The 21658-nt window shown below is 43.0% G+C and overlaps 1 pseudogene; it reads left to right on the top strand.

Moving 5' to 3' along the window:
* Positions 1 to 18427: 18427 nt before the first annotated feature.
* LOC144365864 (isoamyl acetate-hydrolyzing esterase 1 homolog) lies at positions 18428 to 19452 on the top strand (annotated as a pseudogene).
* The last annotated feature ends 2206 nt before the right edge of the window (positions 19453 to 21658 follow it).

Below are 21658 nucleotides of genomic sequence, written 5' to 3'. Positions count from 1 at the left end.
GCACTGAAGATTAGAGAACACACACATGCACACACACACACGCACACACATAGGTGTGTATAAAATACATGTCAGGTGCTAATGAAGAAGAGTGGGGGTAAAAGGGATAGAGAGCCACGGGTGGCCTGTATGTCCATTTCCTGTGGCTGCCATAACAAATTACCACACACTTGGTGGCATAAAAACAACAGAAATTTATTCTTTCACACATCTGGAGGTCAGAAGTTACAATCACAGTATTGGTAGGGCGTGCTTCCTCCAAGGGCTCTGGGAGAGAACCTTCCAGGCCTCGGCACTCCTGATGGCCGTCAGCGTTCCTGCATCCTGTAGCTGGCACCACTCCAATCTCTGCCTCCGTCTCCCCACGGCTTCTCCGCCATCATTCTTTTAGAAGGATGCTAATGATTTGATTTAGAGCCTACCCAAACAATCCAGGATGAGACCATCTTAATTATATCTGTAAGGACCCTTTTGTGACTAAGGTCACTTCCCAGGTCCTGGAGATTCGTCTGTGGGTGCGTGTTTTGGGAGAGCCACCATTCAACACAAGGCACGCTGCTGTTGCCATTTCTCTTGAGATGGTCAAGAGAGCCCTTCCTACTGAAAGGATATTCGAGCAGAGACTGGAATAGAGTGAGGAGCACAGGATTCCACTAGGACAAGGGATCAGAGGGAGGAGCAAGTTCAAGGGTCCTGAGGCAGGGGTGTATTTGGCGGGTCTGAACAACAGTGAAGAAGAAGCCATGTGGCTGGAAGAGCCTAAACAAGAGAAGAGGGACATGAGTGGGGATAAATTGTGATGAATGATTGGCTTGCCACATATGACAGCAGCATAATGCCCTCTTTCCAAAGGTTACAAGTGTTTCCATTGTGTGGTCCACCAGAGGCCAATGAATACGACACCTGGCAATGTGCCCCTCGGCACAAGAGCATGCTGCCAAAGTTCTTCGAAGTATTTTAAGAATTCTGGCAGAGAGAACTTGGTTATCAAAAGGTAAGTTCCAGTCTGCTAAGTATATCCCTCCTATTTCATCACTTGGCACCTCTGAATTCCCCTGACCCACTTCCCTGTGGCTGTGAGATAATCTCCTTTGTGTTTTCCCAGGCACTTCCCATGTGGCCTCCCAGCGCTCATCATGACACTGTGATGGCTTGCCGCTGGCCGGTCCCAGCCTCACCTCCACTCTTCTTGGGGACAGGAAAGAATTTGTGCTCATAGTCCCCACATTGGTATTGGGTCTGGCCTGCAACAGACAAGCAATGAAGAGGAAAGAAAAGAAAAGAAAAAGAAAAAGAAAGAAAGGAAAGAAGGAAGGAAGGAAGGAAGGAAGGAAGGAAAGAAGGAAGGAAGGAAGGAAGGAAGAAGGGAGGGAAGGAAGGAAAGAAGGAAGGAAGGAAGGAGGAAGGGAGGGAAGGAAGGAGGGAAGGAGGAAGGAAGGAAGGAGAGAGAGAAAGAAAGAAAGAAAGAAAGAAAGAAAGAAAGAAAGAAAGAAAGAAAGAAAGAAAGAAAGAAGGAAGGAAGAAAGGAAGGAAAGAAAGAGAGGAAGGAAGGAAGGAAGGAAGGAAGGAAGGAAGGAAGGAAGGAAGGGAGGAAGGAAGGAAGGAAGGAGTCAATCTCATTTTTATCCATGCTTGGACCGCTACCCATTGCATTCCAAAGAAACTTTTACCCTTGAATGTTTTATTTAAACCTATGAGTAAATCTAACTAAGAACACATTTATCCTAAACTTTGGAGATGGAATAAAAAAACAGATAGTTTTGCCTCCAGTGTCACCATCAGAGCACTCAGAGGTAGGAGGCCCAGGTTCTGGTCCTATCTTTGCCATGAGCTGTGTGACCTCAGGCAAGTCACTTAACCTCTTTAAGATCTGGACCTCTACCAGTAAGAAGAGGAGGCTGGCCCTGAAGGAATATAAGTCTTTTCTCATTCTGAAATTGCCAGGCTACATGTGAAGTCCCAGGGACTAACCTGGCACCATAACTACTCATTTAAATTCAGAACTTGCTCTGATGGGAGGTGCTGGATCCCTTCAGGATCTCAGTCAGCTGACCTCAATAATCCAGCCCCATCTCTCCAGATATCCAAACTGAGCTTGAGAACCTTGTCCTCCACAGTTCTCACTGCCTGGTTACCTCATTCCTTCTGTGGGAGCCTTTAAAGTTCCTCAAATTTTTCTGTTGAAATTCTCTCAAAAGCAAAAAAGAGCAAATGACTGACTATTCCAAGAAAACCTGAGAGTAGGTATGGGGGCTGCCCTCCAGAAGATAGAAATGTATTTAATTAATATATGTATTAATTAATATGTATTAATTATATATTAATTATTAATTGTGCATTATATTAACTAATGTATAATATTTATATTATATATAATACTTAATTATACATATATATATCACCGGGGATTGAACCCAGGGATGTTTAACCACTGAGCCCCATCCCCAGCCCTATTTTGCATTTTATTTAGAGACAGGGTCTCCCTGAGTTGCTTAAGGCTTCACTGAGGCTGGCTGAGGCTGGCTTTGAACTTGCCATCCTCCTGCCTCAACCTCTGGAGCAGCTGGGATTACAGACGTGTGCCACTGCACCCATCTAATTTAAAATTTCTTTATTGTTTTTTAAAATTTATTTTAGATCTGTATTATATATTTAAAATCCCTATGAATTTTGTGTTCTGCTCTGTGATATATCTGATTATTTAAAAAGTAATGTAAAATTTCCCCAAAACCTTTGAGCGAAATCATTGATCGCTGCTTCTCCTAGTTTTCTACAAGATGTCACAGCACCACTGAGCCCTGAAAGAGGCATTCCTTCTGAAAATGGGGCTGGAATAACCCTTTTGTAATAAAAATAATGTCAGAGGACCATCTGCAGACAGAGAGAGTCAGGATGATACAAGCCTCCACTCATTCTGTGTTCCCTTGCTCCAACATGACCCCGTATTCCACTCTTTAATGCTCTGAGAAGCTGCCCCACTGTGTGAGATCTCAATGAAACTTTACTAAACAAAACAGAGAGTTAAAGGGGAAATAAATGCAGAGAACAAGAAATACAGTGAAGGCTGGGACATAGCTCAGTGGTAGAGCACTTACCTAACATGTGCAAGGCCTTGGGCCAGAACCCAGACCCTGAAAAAAATAAAAACAAACTCCCAGACAGCCTGGTTTGGGTGGTGCCGTCCTAACCTGCCCAGAGCTGGCTTGTTTCCAGGCCTTGGTCTGATCATTCTCCATGGTGACCCATGGTCAGCCTTAGCCATTTGCTGAGTTCCCGACAGAAGAAAGACATCAGTCCCTGGTTCCTTAATCATCTTCTCTCCTCGTTCCCTTGCTCTAGGTTCAGACTTACCTTGGACAAAACTGTAGAGTAGATTGAAGCTCCCCTACAGTGGCCTGGTCTCCTGTTCTTCCCTCAGGCCTCTCCCAAAGTCTGGGTCCAGGATGGATTCCAAAACTTAAATCACAGGGAGGTGGGAATGATCGATCGGCAGCTTTACACCAAAATCCATTCCTCTGGTCAGAGACCAAAGGTGCAGACTGCAGGATTGGAAGCAAATCTGTAGGCCTTGGGGAAAGATGCCCTCTGAGGGACAAGTGGGGGCTGAAACCTGTCCTTGTTCCCACCCACCAAGCCATGGCCTCAGCTATGCCGTGATCTCCACACTAGGCCCACCAGACTAGACTGCCTGCCTAGGCTTCCATGGGCACAAAGGTATTCCACTCTTTAATGCTCTGAGAAGCTGCCCTACTGTGTGAGATTTTAGTGAAACATTACTAAACATCAGAGAGTTAAAGGGGAAATAAATGCAGAGAACAAGAAATATAGTGAAGAGGGATGGCCTGATCTTTATGGATTATCTTTCAGGAATTGGGAAGTTTTACAGTGATCAGAAAGAGGCCTCCTCTGGGCACAGTGACCCCTTGCAAACGTTCTCCCTCTGCCTGCTAGAAGCAGCCTGTGGGCAGAACTTAGCCAGTGGAGGGCAGGCCAGATCTCTGCCCCACCGTCCCCCTCAGCCTGAGGCCTTTATGAAGGTTGAGAACTGAGCAATTAGGGCACTTGGGGGTGAGAAAGCTCTCAAGGTGCCTCTGAACTCCCACCACAGGAACAGGTGTCCTTTCTGGTCATCTACATAGACCTTGTTCTGAATATCCCTGGACCAATATCATGGCTAACCCTTGAGTTTTTCCTCATTGTTACAAACCTTCTCTATGGCAAAAGCCAAACCTCTTTTTGCCTAGTTGCTTTTCATCCTGGCTACAAAGCAAGCTGACTTATTTCTTTCACTTTTCACCATGTTGGCAGAAAATGCTTTTCTCATTTGCCTCTTATCTGAGGTCCTTTATCTTCTCACCATTTCCCATTTGTTTTCTTCCTAGAAACTTCTTATCTTTTGCCATCCTAAATGCCTTCTCTAAGGGAAGAGAGCCAGCTCTCACCTTTGAGCATTAACCAGAAAGTCTCCATGTCTCATGGGTGTGTCTCCTCAGAGCAGAGCTGCCTCAGGAGCCTGGAGAGGCCCCAGGTTTTTCCCTGGGTGAAGGTCATGAGACTGGGCCTACAGCAACTGGGTTTCTGAGGAAAGTCTAGAGGCCCAAGAAAGTCCTTCCAGACAGTTCTCTTCACTGTTGCCATCTATATCAGGAACCATTTCTTTAGTAATGATTTATATAAAACACTGTCAAATGCTGTTTTGAATTATAAATGAAGAACATTCCTGTGTACCTCACCAAATACACATGTTAAATGGCAAATGAAAGAGTTAAGATCATTTTTGTGGCCTGAAAAAATTTATTACTATTGGTTTGTTAGGATGGAGTGGGTAGGTTAGGGAACTGTGGTAGATTAAAGTGCTCACCTAACATGCATGAGGCACTAGGTTCGATCCTCAGCACCACATAAAAATAAAGATACTGTGTTCACCTGAAACTAAAACTGGATGCTCAACTGCGGTAAGATCAATAATGCCTCACAAAGCATTATCCAGTAGAAAGTTGAAAAGTTCCTTGGTATCTTTAAAATGCGAACTTTATACAACTCATGAAGAATGTTGTTATACTGCCCTTGGAGTTGTTCCTGGTATGTTATACTGTATATAATACTTCCATTAAGCTTGACTAATTGATTAGAAATCAGAAAGAGAAAGGAAAAAAAAAAGTGTAGGACAGGACATAGAACATCCAGAATATACAGATTGTTCAGAAGAGGTAAGGGGCAGTATCACTTCCTACTGAACTAATATATAAATCTTATTTATAATATACATGATATTCCTTTGGATAATTGCATTAATCCTTAAACATTTAAACAAACTGTTATTAAAATGTACAAAATGCTCTTGGTAAAACATTTAGACGGGAGGCAAAAAGAATGAACCAAACAATCAGATAGATCTGAACAGTCTCGTGAATGATAACTGGTAGAGTTAAGTGCCAAGAGATTACATACATTACCTATCCTCTTTTCATAAAATTAAGACAGCCATAAAAAAATGTATACTTGGGGGATAGTAGAAGATAGGAAAGGTAGCAGAATACAATAGTTACTAATAGGGCATTATGTAAAAATGTGGATGTGTAACAGATGTGATTCTGCAATCTGTATTTGGGGTAAAAATGGGAGTTCATAACCAACTTGAATCTAATGTATGAAACATGATATGTCAAGAGCTTTGTAATGTTTTGAACAACCAATAAAAAAATAAAAATAAATAAACATTAAAAAAATGTATACTTTATAGGAAAACATGCAATAATATTCTATATAAAGGAAACCAAGGGGGGCTGGGATTGTGGCTCAGCAGTAGAGTGCTCACCTAACATGCATGAGGCACTGGGTTCGATCCTCAGCACCACATAAAAATAAAGATATTGTGTTCACCTGAAACTAAAAATAAATATTAAAGAAAAAAAGCTTTGCCTGCCACGATGGCACATGCCTGTAATCCCAGTGGCTCTTCAGGCTGAGGCAGGAGGATCTCGAGTTCAAAGCCAGCCTCAGCAATGGTGAAGCACTAAGCAACTAAGTGAGACCCTGTCTCTAAATAAAATACAAAAATGGGGCTAAGGATGTGGCTCAGTGGTTGACTGGCCCAGAGTTCAATCCCTGTTACCAAAAAAAAAAAAAAGGGGCTCCATGTTCTGTGTCAATGTTCATGGTGCAAATGCTGTGGGCGTGGACAATTTCAAGCTACCAGATACAGAGTTGGGAACTCACATCACAATCAGCTCCCATGAGCTGGGTTGAGTGGGTTCCCTCACACCACCAACTGAAGTGCTTTCCTGATAACTTGTCATTATGTTACTAAGTGTCTCTACAATTGGTCAATATTATACAGACATGCCTCTGTTTCTTCAGTTTTAAAAATGGATCCACTTCTCCCGACTATAGTGAGACTCAAAATGCTAAGCACATAAAGTTTTCAAATCATGTCAATACTACTTCCCATGTCCTCTTTCCTTCTTCTTAGGCTGCAATTTCATTCTTCTTCCTCATTGTGAAGGTACAGTCCCACCAAGGACCCAAGCCCAGGAATGTAGCACTTGGAGCCTATAAGATAAGAGATGTGCTCCAGTCAATGGTTTGCTGGAACGCTGAAAGGACATTTTCTTAGGGAGAGATATTGGTAGACCACAGACTTTCCCCAGAAACCCAGAAACACGAGGTCTATCATGAATAGGTCTACCTGAAATGGGTTCCATGTGGTTGGTCATTCCCCATAATGAGGCTTTGAGGGATCCTTGTGGAAATAGGTTTTACGGTCCTACCTGGTGTCAGATCCTACACAAAAGGGAGCTCTACTTTGTGGTAAATTCTACATAACACTGGCACAATCTTGTGCTGTAGAGTCAATGTGGATTAAATAGATTAGTTTTGTTTCTTGTGGCACTATGATTGAACTCATGGGTGTTAACCACTGAACTACCTACTCAGTCCTTTTAATTTTTTGTTTTGAGACAGAGTCTTGCTAAGTTGCCCAAGCTGGCCTCAAACTTGCAATCCTCCTGCCTCAGCCTCTAGAGTAACTGGGATTACAGGCATGTACCACCATGTTCAGCGAATAAGTTTTTATAAAGTTTTATGAGGTTGCTTCATTTCCTGTGGAAGAGGTTTCTGTGGGAAAGTGCATTCCCAGTCCTAAACTTATTTAACTCATATTGACTTCAACCTGTTAATTTTTGGAGGACTGTAAATATATAAAGATAACAGACCCAATGTTAACAAATAAAAATTTTTTTTACTAACAATTAAAAACTTTTTCCTCTACCCCTCCTTCTGCAATAATAGTCATAACTTTTCCTCAGAGCAAGTTTCTAGAAACAGGGATGTACTTTGCTTCTTCCTCACTCACTACTGAGCTAGATTTTCACTCTATTCACTTCCTTCACATGGTTCTGGCAGAAATCACTCAAAGTTTTTTGAAATGGTTGTAAGTCTGTATCCACAAATTCTGTGATTCTTCTCCCTTAAGAGTATCATTCATTTTATCTGAGAGTGGGATTTTCTTGGTGGCTCACTTCTAGTGAACGAACTAGGGCCCAGAAGATGAGCTATCACTTGCAAGATTATGTTATAAAAAGATTCTAATACTTTCTAGATCATTTATACAGAGACAGCTGTGACTTAAGTAGTCCCTGGGAGAGGTCCACTAGGAAGGATCTGAAGCCCCCAGCCACTAGTCATCTTGGAAGTAGATCCTCTAGCACTAATCCAGAGGCTGAATCCCTGAGTGATAACTTGACCACAAATTTATGAGAAGCCCAGAGCCAGAACCACCCAGCTAAACTGCTTCTGGATTCCTGACTATTATGTGTTGGATCTTAAGTTTCCCTCAGAGTCTCATGTGTTGAAGACTTGGTCCTAAGATGATAGTGCTGTGGAGATTTGGTGGGATCTTCAGGAGGTGGGGCTAGTGAAAGGAAGTGAAGTCATTGGGGGTGTGTCCTTGAAGGGCATACTGAGACTCAGTCTCCTTCCTCTCTTTCTTTTTGCTTCCTGGCCCCATGAGGTGAGCATCTTTGCTCCACCACATGCTCCCAGCCATGATGTTCTGCCTCACCACAGGTCCAAAAGCAATAGAGCCAATCAACTATGTATTGAAACCTATGTAACTATGAGTCAATTCTTTCCTTTTATAGATTATCTCCAGTATTTTGTCACAACAATGGAAAGCAGACACCCTGACTCTTAGAAACTATGTGAAATAACAAGAATTTGTTTTCTTAAACTTGATTCAAGTTCTACTGTGTGAGACACTTTTTTTCCTTGTTGTATGGTCCCTTCTATAATCAGACATCACTCTTCCCCCCGATTTCCTATATAGTGTCTCTTCTATTAGTTTTTCTTAACCTCTTTCCCTCCAGAGTTTCCCATGTTCTGTTCTCACCTTATTCTTTTTTCAATGCTACATAGACTGCCTTAACACTCTCATGATTTTGATTAACACTTATATTCCTTTGAAGGCAGGTGATACCTCAAACTCTCAGAATAAAATGAAGAATATAAGTCCTCGCATAGCTCAGGAGGCTACTGAAAAAGTAGGTCACAGAATTCCTAGAAGATCTATACGAATTTGGGCCCCAGGAACTGGAAACCAGGACTCACTACTGCCAGGACATGCTTTCTCTGACCATCTCCTATCTCTCCTTGCTTTGATTTCTCTTTGAGTGTTTGCTAAATTCTTTTCCTGCAGTAGACTACAAGCTGGAGAGGATGGCCGTCTCCTGAGACCACCCTGAGTGGAAGTATTTATCCAAAAGAAGGATGATGGTCAGATAGAAAAGATGCATGTCCACCACTGTGAAGACGGGTGATTCCATCACTGATGTAGCTCGTCTTCTCAACTCTACACCTGTACATCTCCTAGACAGCTCCCGTTGGATGTTCATCGGCCACTATTAGTTTGGAAGAGTTGCTGTAACAAGTACTATAAATTAGGTGGCTTCAAACAAAATTTTCACAATTTTGGAGGGCCAAAGTCCAAACTTAAGGTGTTGGAAAGGACATGAACCCCTCTGATAGTGCAATGGAAGGATCTGTTCTGACCTCTCTTCTGATATCTGGTAGCTTCTTGGTTTGCAGAGACATCACTCTGTCTCTGCCTTCATCTTCACATGGTGTGAAGCTTGTGTTTTGTATCAAAATTAACCAAGGTTGAACTGGGGGCATAGATCAGTAGTAAAGATCCTACCTAGCACATATGAGACCCTGGGTTAGATCCCAAGCACCATAAAAATAAAATATATAAAAATGGTTTTGGGGGGCTACTTCATAAGTTTTCCAAAGGTCCCAATAACTACGAGACAAAAAAAAAAAAAAAGCCTACCAAAGTATAGAGTTCTTAGACCTACCAGCCCCAAGGATTGATCCCTTCCTAACCTCACCTCTGCCCATTCCTTTCTGTAAACTTCCCCCAAACTGAAGTGCTTGCAGTTCTGCTGAAATCAAGCCTGCATTCCTCCCACCACCCACCAGTCAAACTGCTCCTCACTCTCGAAGGCTCAACCTAAGCACTTCCTCTGGGAAGCCTTCTATGCCTGGACCCTCAGTTGCCCTGTTCAGTTTCTCTGAGGCCACCTGATTCCAAGCCTGTGCCTCTTTCCAAGCTCTTCTCAGCAAGGCTGTCACCAACTACTATTATCCCAGATCAGCAGCAGCTCCTGCACAAAGTTCCCTGCAGAACCCCACTTAGTGTACGAGATTCCCACCCTGCTTTGAAGGGGGGATAAGTGCCAATTAGAGTGACCACTCAGACCCCAAATCAAGTCTTAAACAGACCCACATCGATCCTACTGGGCAGTAGTGAATGAGGTGAATATAGTCCTCGATGCTGTCCAAATGAGTTCTCTGGCACCCAGGGAGGGGCCAGCTGGCCAAGCCTGCCACAGGCAAGGGGAAGCTGGGCTGTTGGTTGGCAAGTGATGATGACTCAGCTCCCATGAGGCTCCTGGATCTGGACAGGGTCCTGGCTGTGGATCCCTTGCCCAGTTCGTCCCAGCAGATGCTCCTCCCTTTTTGGGCAATTACAAAGCAGACAAGTTACATACCAATAATAGAGGAGTTAGAACATTTTAGTCCCTGACAACAGGGCAGTGGAGTGCTCATTCAGACCATATGCTCTAAAGGACAATGACTATGTCTTTGCCTTTGTATACATTGCCATAAGCACAAGCAGGAACACACGGAGGGCAACCGTACCAGACACTATCCATGTAGCACACAGCTATGGGTTTTCTGTGCACTCAATCTGTTTGTTTGGTTTGGTTTAATTTGGTATTACGGATTGCACCTAGGGGTGCTTAACCACCGAGCCACACCCTCAGCCTTTTTTATTTTTGAGACCGTGAAATTGCTGAGGCTGGCTTTGAATTTACAATATACCTACCTCAGCCTCCTGAATTGCTAGGGTTACAGGGGTGTGCCACTGCACCTGGCCGTGTGTACTCAATTTTCACAACAACTTAATTAGGTTAGAGTTATTATCTCCATTGCATAGATGGGGATCCTGAGGCACAGAGAGTTTAAGGAATTTGACTGAGATTGCCCAGATGGTAAGAGGGCAGAGCAGGGATTTGAACCTGGGCTGTCTTGCTCCAGAGCTCAAGTTCTTGGTTTTTATATTCTATGGCCCAATATTGGCAGAAGAACTTGTATAACAATGAGTTATATAAAACCTTAAAATATGGCTTGATTCCATAGGTCAGAGATCTACACAAAGTGCATATAAAGCCATTTATTCCTTAAACCAGTGCTCCTGAATGCTCCTTGTGCCCATGATACTATGCCAAGCATGGACATAATTCACAAAATCTTAAGACAGACAAAATGCCAAGATTTCAGTCCAGCTTCATCTTTGACAATAGCAGCAGTCAGTTTGACTCTCCAATTGACTGTTAACTTTTAGCTGGGCTGATGATTTCTTTGAATAGTCCTAATACTACACTCCTCCAAATACTTTGAATTTAAAAAGAAAAAAAAAGATTTTATTTATGAGAGTCCAGATATGTGGATAAGAAACTCACATGACTTTATAAACATGCAAGGACTAAACATGGAGAGTTAGCATGTCTAGTATGACCAGTTTGGGAATTTTGTAAGGAAATCAGTCTTCCCGCTAGATCCTTGCTATAGTCTTCCTTCTGGACCCAGCCCTCAAAAGAGTTTTTCTTTTTTAAAAATTTTATTTAATGGATGCCAATTCTCAAGTGAGAGTTTTAAACGTCTTCTTAAGTTTTTCCATAATCACCATCTGTTTTCTTCAGTTCTCTGACTTCCCAGATACACTGCTAATTTAAGTAATATTTACCTTGGCTTTAGTCAATATTTGACATTTTAGTAAATGTTATACTGCTTAAACATTTATTAAGCAGTTAAAATTGAGTCCTTACCTCACTTAGTATTTATCTTTGAACAGACCTGGTACAGTATATAGAATGCCGATTGTATCTTTAGTTTACTTGGAAAAAAGGTCTTTCCGTACACCTGGAAAGGTGTTGACCAAAGCCGTTCAACAAAGAGGAACAAAACCAGGAAGCCTGTGTGTTAATGACCCCCAACTACAAACCTTGTTAAAAGAAACTAGTGAGCCTTTAATTAAAATTACAAGTTAAATTTAAATTAACCTTGAAGAAAACGCTATGTAACACCAATCTAATATCTTGAACCATTCCTCATATGCTACATTTCTTTGTTTTCACATTTCTTTTTCATCTTTCTCCCAGTGAGTCAGCTTCTGTGTGACCAGAGCAAATGCACAGGTGAGAAAGGGGAGGTCGACTTACCTCCCTGACTCCAGTAAGTGCTGCAGACCCCCCCTGAAGAGGTCCGGAGGGGGCAGCCCTGTGACCTAAAAGTGTTTTATCCCCACAAGTGTCTGTGGTGCGTCCATTCTGCTACCATGGGGAGAGACAGAAAAAAAGCAGATAAACAAGAAGAATTTCAGATGCCGATCATGACAAGAAATTTAAACAGAATGATCTGATAGACAGGTGACTGATGTCTCTGGATTTCAGGTCAAAAAGACCTCTTGACTGTTAACTTTTAGCTAAGGAGGTAACAGCTAAGACTGAAAGATTAGAAGTATACAACTGTGGGAAAGTCAGGGAGGAGCGTATTCCCAACAGAAGACACAGTTGGTGCAAAGATCCTGAAGCAGGATAGAACTTGGAAGCTTCTGGGGATAGAAAGTCCATTTCCCCCCTCAACATGTGCACAATGACATGTTCTTTGTTGTTATAAGAAAAAGAAAGATTATTGGGGGAAGTTCATATTATTTGATCACACTTGTAGCATCACCCTTTTGGAATCAATATTAATGAAATTTCAAATATAGAAAAAGAAACTATTAGGCACAGTGAGATTCACAAAAGTACCATTTAAAATAGTGAAAACGGGGCTGGGGATGTGGCTCAAGCGGTAGCGCGCTCGCCTGGCATGTGTACGGCCCAGGTTCGATCCTCAGCACCACATACAAACAAAGACGTTGTGTCTGCTGAAAAATTAAAAATAAATACTAAAATTCTCTCTCTCTCCCTCTCTCTCTCTTTAAAAAAAAAAATAGTGAAAACGTAGAAACAACCTAAATGTCCAACAACAAGCAAATGGTTTATATAAATTGCAGCCTGTGCATTTGTTGGGGATTACATAACCAATAAAGTTATCAAGACTTTTGACATAGTGCTAAATGAAAACAAGCAGAATATAAGGTGGATGATCTTGGCCATAAAAAAAATAAAATATAGAAAAAATAAAATAGAGAAATGTTTAAAATTATTGTGTTTGAGGGAATAATTAAAAATAAAAAATAATTATTTTTCTAGTATTTCCCTATCTTCCAACTTTCCTTTAATGCACATGAATTACTCTGATGATTTTTTTAAAAAGAAAGAAAGAAAGAAAGAACTTGAGTCTTTAAATAAAATAGTCTTTACTCCCTGATTTGGCACACCCAAATGCCCCCATCCTCCACCTCAACTTTCACTCCAGAGGGCATGCATAGATCCTCTCTGATGTCCCTGCAAAGGACAGACATACCTGTGGATAGAAATGAATACGTATCAGTGGATGGGTCAGTGGCAATGAGCTGCATGCTGTGTAAGTCAGAGTGTCTGTGAACGCTGATTCCGAATGGGCTGTGCTCTCTGAGACCACCCAGAGTGGTTATTACCTATAAGGCACTTAGAAGGAAAAACAAAGGCCATGACAGAAGGGGACAAGACATTCTGATATCCTGGTGGAAGGGAATTCCAATAAGAAGGGACACCGCAGAGAAGAGAACAAGCTGAAGGTCAACTGTGGCTGAGGGTTTAGAATTCAAAATCACGAGAAAACTAGGGATTAGATAGGGTCACTGATCAGATTCCCTGGAATACAGATCCTGAGAGGGAGACTTGCAAGCAGGTAGTTTGTTAGAATGGACTGAACTGTGTCCCCCTAAAAGAGAGTTCGAAGTCCTATCTCCCCTACCTGTGAATGTGGCCTTAGTTGGAAACAGGGTAGTTGCAGATACAGCCAAGATGCATTCATAGTGGATTAGGGTGGGCTGCTGTGGGGTGGGCCATTCTCAATCCAACGTGACTGATATTGGTATAATAGGAAAATGTGGACATGACACAAAAACAAGGAGAATGCCATTGGATGAAGGTGGCTTGGAATGCCACATGTTGAAGCCAAGCAGCATCAAGGACTGCTGCCAACAACAGGAGCTGGGAGAGAGGCACGGGAACTTCTCCCCTAGAGAGGGACGTGGCTCTGCCAACAACTTGATTTCAAATGTCTAGCCTCCAGAACTGTACAGAATCGTTTCTGTTGTCTTAAGCCACCAGCTTGTGATGCTTATTACAACATCCTCAGGAGAGGAATAAGGTTGGCTAATACTCTCAGGAACTCCCCTCAGGAAGGAGGGAAGCAGGACTGAGCAGAGGGAGGAACAGCAGGTGATGCAGCTGCAACAGTGGCTCAGCCCAGGGAGAGCTCTGGACAGGGCAAGACCTGACAGAAATGTCCCACATGGAGGCAAGGGGCTTTGGTGCTTCCAGCAGAGATCTGTCATGGGATTGGGAGGGCCCCACAGGGAGACTGAACCCTCGGCCTGAGTAAGGTACCTTCCTTCCACCGAGGCCACTTCCAGAGCTGTGGAAAGAGGCATCAGCAGCCACCACTCTCCAAATCTAGGGTAGAGAAGGTGAGAGCCTTCGGCCAGAAGGGCAAGTTGAAGGTCCACTCCATACCCAATGCCTGTGGCCATGTTGTCTGGTCTTGGGAAGAAGCTCAGGGGCCCAGAGACAAGGAGTCTGTTTCTTCAAGGACCACATGACTCTGGAGAGAGAACTGGAAGCAGGGGGAAGACTGAGGGAACAGGGAAAACACCCCTGGCTCTAAGGACATGCAGAAGCTTGAGGGACCTCTGTCCCACCCCACAACCCAACATCAGACTCCATCCAAAATCAGGAAAAGGATGTGACCTCTGCTCTGTTGAGTAACCCTCTCCCTCAAAAGACGGAGAATTCTTTCTCGTTGTCAGCCAAGCCCAGCCTTCCTATGACTCAAATTTCCACCTGGCCAAAACAGGTCTCTTTCACTCTGTCACTTACCAAGTGACAAGTCCCACCAGACAGAAGGATTTGCTGAGTTTTCTTTTTTTGCAGTTTTCTGTGCAACATTTTTCAACTCTCCAACTTTTTTTGTTCTCCCCCACCTCCTTCTCTAGACCGATATTGATACTCCTGGCTCAGGAGCACAAGGGACAGCCTCTCTCCCACTGGCAGCTATTCAAATATTTGAAGACACTTTTATATCCTTCCTAAATTTGCTTTTTTCCAGCCCCAATACCCCCAGGACTAGCTAAGCTCTAAGTTCCTGTTCAGCTATACAATTCAATTACACTAAGGAATCTTTAATCATCTCCTCGTGACATTTTTCCAGACATTTATTCAGTCGTCGTATATTTATTAAGCATCTAGTTGGAACGAGGCCCTTTACTGGGGATAGGACAATAAACAAGGAAATCCCTGCCCTCTGAGTTTATACTCTACAGGTTAAAAGATAAGAAAAAACAAATATCACAGGTACAACAGGTGGGATGAAAGGGCAATTAAGGGAAGAGTTCAGAGCACAGAGCTCCACAGAAAGCTCTGGCAATGGCGAGACCTGACAGAAATGTCCCAAGTGGAGGCAAGGGGCTTTGGTGCCTCTAGCATAGATTCCAGTTGACCATTCCTAGCTGCATCTCTGAGTTCCTTCATCCTTCAAAGGGAGATGGTAACAAAGTCTGCCGCATGGTGTAGCCATGAGGGATTAAATGGGTTAATACACCTGAAGCTTTTCAAATGGTGCCTGGAATATAACAAGGATTCAGTGAAAGTTGCTCATGATTATCATTATGGCTACTGTGAAATTAAAGGTTCTATGGGAAAGAGGGCAACAAGGGTGAAGTTCAAGGTTCTGCCTGAGCCCTAAGTGGAGCCCTATATTAGGTGGACATCACTTATCACTGGAGACTAAGATGGGTCTGCACAAACCAACCTTACTAAAATAACCCTTATCTATTATTAGTTTCCCTCACAAAGGGAAATTTTATGTCCTGCTTTCGAGCAGAAAAGAAGAGGGGACAGAACTCTTTCTGCATTTGCTGCCTTATTACCTTCAACTCAAAACAATCCTTCTGCCAAAGTGGCATGTTTCTGGGGTGGCGTATTCTGATCCACTCTGACATTCTGGGGTTATAAGAGGAAAAGGAGGGCAAGTCCAAGTTTCTGACATGGTGCCCCAGGTGGGAAGTGGTGACATTCACTAATGCAGAAGAGAAAGGAAGCGGGTGGAAACAGGGAGAGGACAAGTTCAGAACAGGTGTAAGAGAAAGAGGCAGAAAGCATAACCTGGAATTGTGGAAAACTGCTCCTAGAGACGGCGATGCTCCTGAACAATACTCAGGTCCAGAATGTGGTCATAATACGAAGAACAGGACTCTCCTTGGAAATGAGCAGGCCCCGGATGAGAGCCGTGGCTTGGATGGATTATCTGTACACACACAGAAGCCACGTGTGATGTTGAAGCCTCCTGACGTTGCTAGCATTGCTGCTTCTCCTCTCTGTGACGCAGAAATCAGTCATGTCTCCAGATTTTGTCATCTCCACAGTCTGTGGACATTCTTCTCACATTACTCAAGTTTCTGATAGAAACGTTAAACAGACCTGAGCCAAAATGCTTACCTTGAACATGCATGGGGAGTTCCAGATATACTTGGATGGTTATGAAGTGTTTTGTTTTACGTAGTTTGGAACAAATGTCATGGTAATATTGTACTTATTCAGGGGACTACACCTCCAGCTACTTTCCCATGACAACTTGATCATAAGGACGGCAGAGGGAGGAGAGGGAGGTATTTATCTTATGGTTTACTTCCTGGATGTCTGTGATGTATCACTAAGTCACATCTTGCCAGGTCTACAGAGACCAAGTCCCTTAAATATTAAAAGACTGTACTTCTCCAAACAAGATATATGCAAAATACAAAAGGGCTTAGGGGCTCTCTGGCCATGATGTGTTTTCCGTTGCACTTGGACTTGAAAACTGAAATTTCATGTTGAAGTCTGGGATGGTAGAGAATGGGAGAGGAGGCAGGGAGGTAAATGATAGGGATGGCAAGGAGCCTGGAAGAATGAGGACAAATTGAGTCAGGCTGGATCCCTGCCCAGGCCCTGCCCTTCTTAGCTTTGTAAATTGGGCAGGTCACTGAACATTGGTTTCATGTCCTCTAAGTGGGGTTCATACTAAGTTTACTGTGCATAGTTTATGGGGTTTTCATGGGAACAAAGATGAAACAATGGATGGGAAAATTCTGTGTAAATGCTCAGACTTAGAGCTGTAGTCTTTTTATTAAGGAAGAAATTATTGGACCTGCCCTTCAAACAATCAGCAAGGCTTTATTGCTTATTGACTCTTTGCCTGTCCCATGCTTAATCCTTCCTGGCAGCAAGATCCTTTGTCTGAAAAGCTGCTTCATTCTGGTTCTCAAACTCAGTTTCTCTCCCTGCACTTTCACAACACAGATTGCTTCTGACACCACACGTGATTGCTCACCTCAAGTAAACAATCTATTTTGCACCAGCGAATAGATTGTCTTCTAATTCAACTCATTTCTGACACCATCTAACTGGAGACAGCATCAGATCCCACAAGATGAGAGTTTTATCCCCAAGATTGCCCCCCACTACCCTTCAGACTCCAGTTGCAAGTCCCACTTAGGTTGTTTTACCTGAATTACTGCTTGATTACCTGTTAGGGTTCCCACAACCTGCTTCTCAAATTTTATTAATTTCTTAGGCTCACAAAACTTATAATAACATATTTACTGGTTTACTCTTTTTTAAAAAACTCTTTAACAATGTTAGGGTTCAAACCCAGCATCTTGCACGTGCTAGTCAAGGTCTCTACCACTGAGCTACATCCATAGCCCATGTTTCCCGACTGGGGATGTGGCTTAGTGGTTCAGCATCCCTGGGTTCAATCCCCAGTAGCAAAAAAATTTTTTTAAAAAGGCAGCCATTCCCCCACGTCCCCCTCACCTTTCCCCACACTCCTGCTTCCTTGTGTAGATAATTTTCTGGTGCTCCTCTCCACCCATAACCCAAACAGCTTGGTTCAGCTCAGCAGCTCCCATCCGAAGGTGCATTAGAGGAAATGTTGTCAAAACTGAAATGTTTTTCAGTGACACTGAATTCTAACGGCTGTCTCTGCCTGGAAGTTGCGCATGTACTGTGGCTTAATCAGAAGGGCAATAAAGAAGAGATAAAGATCTCAAAGACTTGGTCATCCTCTCTTCTTTAGCTTCCAGAGAGAGCTTGCTGACCCAGAGACATCACCTCCTCCCAAAAGTTGGAGTCCATTGGAGTCCATGGAGATCCACACCCTGCCTTCTCTCCTCATAACCACTGCTGCACAAGTTTGAGCCCCAGGCAGATAAGGCCCATAAGTTGCTCAGTAAACGATGGCTATTAAAATTGCTAATTGTATGTTGTGGGCAGCGGGTATTTGAAGAAAACAGGACCCAAATCTACCTTGCAAAAGTTAAATAGGACCCCAAATCTACCTTGCAATCATCAATCTGGTGGTCGTGTTTCTCAAGTTAGAATACTCACATGACCTTTAGCCCAGAGGAGACGTGTGGAGAACAAAGGTCGTGTCCTCTGCCTTTCAGTGGGTAAAATTACGCATAACATCCCTGAAGCTTGGGCAGGGTTGAGTAGCATTCTCAAGGAGGCACATTTTGCAGGGACAAGAACAAGGTCTTTTTCTAGCCCTCCGGCTCTGCCAACACAAAGAAAGGCTAGGTTCACGTGCTTTCTGTTTTTCAGAAAGTAGCATTGGCCTTTTGAAATTGTCAAGTACAAAGTTGTGAAAACTGATCATTCAGGCCCACAATACTATGGCAGTGTGTGTGCAGTGGGGAGCTAGTGGGAACTCTCTGGCCTGGCTCAAGTGTTGCTTTTCAAAGTCTCCATCACCCAGTTTTCTTTTCAGCAGGGTGGATGGGGAGCCTCGTTGGCTGACAAACTAGTCAGGTTAAGATACCAGGTGGGCCAAAATTATTCTTCCAAGACTACTCAGGAAAGGGAATAGTGTGGACAATCCAGTAGCAGTTACAATTTTCTTTGGCGCCAATGATAGTGCACTAAAAGATGAGAATCCCAAGCGGCACATTTCCCTGGAAGAGCATGTTGCAAACTTAAAAAATATGGTGCAGTACCTGAAATGGGTGGATGTCCCTGAGCATTGAGTCATACTCATTTCGCCACCCCCACTTTTTTGAAACAGCCTGGGAAAAGGGAGTGCATCATGCAAGGACTTCTCATCCTACTTATCTGATAGACTACATCTATCACCAAAAAGAAATGAATTTTTTATTTTCACACCTCTGGCCTCTGATAGAGAAGAAGGTCTCTTCTCTGCTGTTGAGAGCCACAGCCAAAGGGGCCCCAGCAAACTTCCAGCTGCCAGCAAACTTCCAGCTGCCGGCTGATGATTGGCTCACAGCGGCCCCAGCAACATCTAGCTGATTGGCTCCTCCACGGAGCTGCTCATTGGGGGACTTCTTTGGCTCTGCCCATGCAACCCAGCCAATGGGCCTCAAGAGCAGGAGGATTGTGGGAGGTTGAGAGGCTGGTGTGGGGCTGAGAGGCTTGTGGAAGCCGGTGGTGGCAGTTGGGCTCTGAGGGTTTTTTTCCTGAGGAGCTGTTTTGTTTGGCATTTGTAGTTCTAAAAATAAAGTTAGTTTCTTTTGACAAGTGGCTCCTGAATTGTGCCCAGACAGACTGCGGCACTCTGCCTTTGCTGCATCCTTACTGGAAGGAGGTAGCAGAAGCACAACCTGAACTAAGTCTACTGAGAGATGGAGACCATTAGTCAATTCTAGGAAATGCAAGTCTGGTTGTTCATTTATAGATTGAAGTTGGTGATAACACATAGATTCCAAAGCAATTGAGTGCAGAATATTTTTTTTCTCAAGCTTAAAAATTTTTATTCACTATACTGGATCAAAACACCAACATTTGCCACTAATGTTATAATAAAACTTTTGAGATTCTTCAGGGGGAAAAAAATGATGACTCTGTTGTTTTGGCTTCCCTTAAAATATCTGGGTCATCTCAGGCTGAGTCTTCCTAAAACCCTGGAGCTGTGTCTCCAAACCAGTGACAAGCTGGGGAACAGGACCAAGTAGAATTTATTCATCCCAAAGAAGACAAATGTGTCATTGGGGAGAGGGGAGGGACTAATACATAGCACTGTGACAACAAAGGAAGGATTTTGAATGTATTGACAGCATTTTCTTTCTTAAAACACATGAAAAGGGACTGGGGTTGTGGCTCAGCAGTAGAGTGTTCACCTGGCACGTGCAAGGCCCTGGGTTTGATCCTCTGCACCACATAAAAATAAGTAAATAAATAAAATAAAAGGTATTGTGTCCAACTACAACTGAAAAATAAATATTTAAAAGAAAACATAACAGGACTGGGTGTGGTACACACAATCTGTATTCCTAGCTACCTGGGAAGCCGAGGCAGAAGGATCACAAGTTCAAGGCAGCCTACATAACTTAGGGAGACCCTGTCCCACAATGAAAAATAAAGCTGGGCACGGTGGTGCAAGCCTGTACTCCTAGTGCCTCGGGAGGACGAGGCAGAAGAATCCCAGGTTCAAAGCCAGCCTCAGCAACTTAGCAAGGCTGTTAGTAACTGAATGAGACCCTGTCTCAAAATAAAAAATAAAAAGGGCTGGGGATATACCCTGTGGTTACATACCCCTGGTTCAATCCCTGATACCAAATAAATAAATAAATAATTTTAAATAAATAAATAAAAGGACAAGGGGTGTAGTTCAGGTGGGGAACACTCCTGGGTTCTATCCCCAGTACTGCTAAATAAATAAACAGATGCACAGATGGATGGATGAATGGATAGATGGATGGCAGGGTAAAAAGAGGAAGAAACAAGATGTAGCCTCAGAGAATATAAGTGCAAAGACATGTTGATTAAGAAACACAAGGGGTTTTTTAAAAATAGTTTATAAAAGAAAAGCCAGGTCATTTAGTAAGAGTGCATTTCAAGGAATCAGAGACAATGATCTCTCTTCCTTTGCTTCTTATCTCTCTGGCTCCAAAAACCTTCAGCTTGCCCGCCCCCCCCCATGCATGTGCATCTCACACACACACACACACACACACACACACACACACACACACAGACAGACAGGTTAAATATTGTAAATGCAGCAAAAACCACCACATCAAAGCTCATCATCACTGTTATTTCAAGGTTGCTCGAATCTGGCAGCTCTAGCTACAACTCCAAACTTCAGAAGGTTTATTTGAAGAGCTGTTCAAATGCTAGAGGCTACAAAAGCCACTGGACTCTTCTACTTCCTGTTCTTTAAACTCAGTTGAAAAGTTCCTTTCTTCTTCCCCTCCCTCCCTGTGATGGCAGTCTGTGATACCATTACTAGTACTCAGTGAACACTGCACTGCTCTTCAACTGGTCGTAACTGAAATTCGCCTGCTGGACTCTTTTTTTTTTTTTTTTTGGTCCAAGGATGCTTTACCACTGAGCTACATTCCCAGCCCTGCTTATATTTTATTTTGAGACAGGGTCTCTCTAAATTACCCAGAGCTTGTGATCCCTTCTGTCTCAGCCTCCTGAGTAGCTGGGATCACAGCATGCGCCACCACACCCAGCCCACCAGACTCTGTGAAATGCCACAGGAAAACACCACATCAGAAATCTGCCCTCGTGGTGACATGAAAGATTCAGCCTGTGTTGGTCTCACTTTCTTTGGCTCCTCTCATGCCATCCTTCCTCCCATACTCTTTTAGAGTCTTCTTTGTGGGTTTTTTTAATTTGTGAACTTTTTTAAAGCAATTCTAGAAAAAAAATAAAATAAAAATAAAGCAGTTCTAGTTTTATAGAAAATTTGGGTAGAAATTATAGAGTTTTCATATATCCTCTCCTTTCCCAGTACCTCTATTATTAATATCTTGCACTTAGGTGGTACATTGATTTCAATCAATGAACAAATACTAATAGATTATTATTAATCGAAGTGCATAGTTTTCATTAGGGCTGACTGTGTTGCACATTTTATGGGTTTGGACAAATGCATATAT

Source organism: Ictidomys tridecemlineatus, chromosome 8, assembly GCF_052094955.1.
Source record: "Ictidomys tridecemlineatus isolate mIctTri1 chromosome 8, mIctTri1.hap1, whole genome shotgun sequence".
NCBI lineage: Eukaryota > Metazoa > Chordata > Mammalia > Rodentia > Sciuridae > Ictidomys > Ictidomys tridecemlineatus.
The sequence above is the reverse complement of the archived record's forward strand: the minus strand, read 5'-3'. Positions and strand labels throughout refer to the sequence as shown.